This window comes from Lathyrus oleraceus, chromosome 5 (assembly GCF_024323335.1).
Source record: "Lathyrus oleraceus cultivar Zhongwan6 chromosome 5, CAAS_Psat_ZW6_1.0, whole genome shotgun sequence".
NCBI classification, from domain to species: domain Eukaryota; kingdom Viridiplantae; phylum Streptophyta; class Magnoliopsida; order Fabales; family Fabaceae; genus Lathyrus; species Lathyrus oleraceus.
This window is the reverse complement of record NC_066583.1, coordinates 96,868,455-96,870,565: the sequence shown is the minus strand read 5'-3', so window position 1 is coordinate 96,870,565 and position 2,111 is coordinate 96,868,455. Positions and strand designations below refer to the sequence as shown.

At 28.4% G+C, this 2,111-nt stretch overlaps 1 non-coding gene across 1 annotated transcript; it reads right to left on the bottom strand.

The window, feature by feature from the left end:
- Positions 1-931: 931 nt before the first annotated feature.
- Positions 932-1,003, bottom strand: TRNAD-GUC (transfer RNA aspartic acid (anticodon GUC)). Its single transcript has one exon. It is a non-coding gene; the product is annotated as a tRNA-Asp (tRNA).
- Positions 1,004-2,111: the final 1,108 nt, after the last annotated feature.

Here is a 2,111-nt window from a genome sequence, read left to right as displayed (position 1 = left end):
TTGCAAGCATATAACTTGTAGCTTAAAATTTGTGGTTCCCCACGTTAGGCTCTTGTTTTGTTCCTAGACATATTTTGTTGACTCTATCCATGGGTTGACGTCACTCTCATCTCACGGTTCCACCATTCTCCTGTTCTTCGGTTAGTGGTGCTATAAACATGAAATATGATCATAAAGTCCAATTCTTTTGATTGATTAATTATTAGTGTTATGTATTTAAATCGTTCTTCATCGAACTCTTCATACCATCATCATAAATGTGTCGGTGATATGTAATTGTTATTTTCCCTTTTCAGTGTAATAATAATTGTCCGTAGTGTTAAAAAAAAACTCTTTAGATTTGATCTTCTTAAATAAATAAGAATGATAATTTAGTATAATTACTATTATTATGTTAGATTTTTGTACTTGTGATTATTAATTTTTTACTTTATTAATTTTTTTTCAGCGATTTATGTTAATTAAGGTACGTAATTTTTATTGTGTATTTAAAATTATTATTATTATTCTAAAATAGAATTGAAATAAAATACTATATATTAGGTTTATCATGTTAAATAATATCATACTTAGACATTAAAGGATAAAGAGAGAAGTAGATGAATTCAATCTATTTAATGTGAATTATTTATTCCGAATTTATTTTATTTAATATATTTAGTGAACTAAATTAAGAAGGTTTGAATTTAATAAAAAACAAAAATTATTTAACAATTAATAATTTTATAATTTAAATAAAAAAACAAAAATGAATTATTAAAAGAGTGTAAATATTAGAGTAGATTAGATTGAATAAGTAATAATTTGATTATAATAAGGAGAAGTAATAATAATAATTTCCTGAGCAGATAACTTGGTCTAATTGGCTGCAGCCCACGATCCAGAAAGAAAAAGCCTTAAACGACGTCGTGTTTAGAAATTAAAAGAAAAACGCCGTTGCCGGGGATCGAACCCGGGTCACCCGCGTGACAGGCGGGAATACTCACCACTATACTACAACGACTCATTTGTTTGTTTTTCCTATCGTTTGTTATTAATACATTTTATGCTAACCACTATGATGAAGATAACACGTTTGTGGCTGTGTGTTCCAAACTATTCTCATCCGTGTGTTTATTGTTTCATTTCATCATACTGTTTGTTACATTCAAATCAAAATAATACTACTCTCCAATAAATGAATACTTAGTACCAATGGCCTTGTCCTCTACATCACTATTATGCATTCTTCCACCCTATTTTACATTCTCAACTCAACTAACCATTACTAATATATTATCCAAATTCAACTATTACCCTATTTTACCTTATAATAACAATAAACTAAGGATTATAATCAACTTTTTTTAATAAAGAAAATAGCATCAACACTACTATAAATAATTCTTCTTAGCCATGGAAAAATTAGACAAACAGTAAGAATATAACAAATTTGAATTTAAATACTTGAACAATCCACTAAAAAAATTAATAAAAATTATAATCTCATTATTACAAAATATAACATGTCATAGATTTTTTTTTATAAATAAAACTCAACTATTCAAAAATCTTCAAATAAAATAAATAAATAAATAACATTAATATTTAGTGAAGACTTTTGAAATCGAAGCCAAGCCTATATCATCAAACCGCCTCCACGGAGAAATATGAAAACTATGAGGCAATTGCATAAATAGTGGGGAACAAACTTATTAAATAAAATTTTCATCATTGAGATGTTTCGCCGATTTTCAAGCATGTGGCCATAGGCTCGTAGGTTTGGGCGAAATGCTCTTCTCTATAGCATTTGAGTACTCTTGAGTTCACTTGTATTTCTAATGTGAAATTTAGCCGTTGATTTTTAACTTTACATTTTCTTTTTGTTCTGAGTAGTTGTTCGCTTTTTCTTTATAAGGGTTTTCTGGTTCTTTGGGTGATTTTTTTGCCACTTCTAAAAGTCATCTTCCTCCTTCGTGAGAGTGATTTCCTTTTCATTTTCAGAAGTTTTTGCCCGAACGTTTTCTCTCTTTTGGAACAAAACGTTTTTAATTTTGCATTTAACCTCTACTTTCTTCGCATGCTCTTATCCTCTATAGATATCATTCTTACATGAATTTCGCGTTGATCAA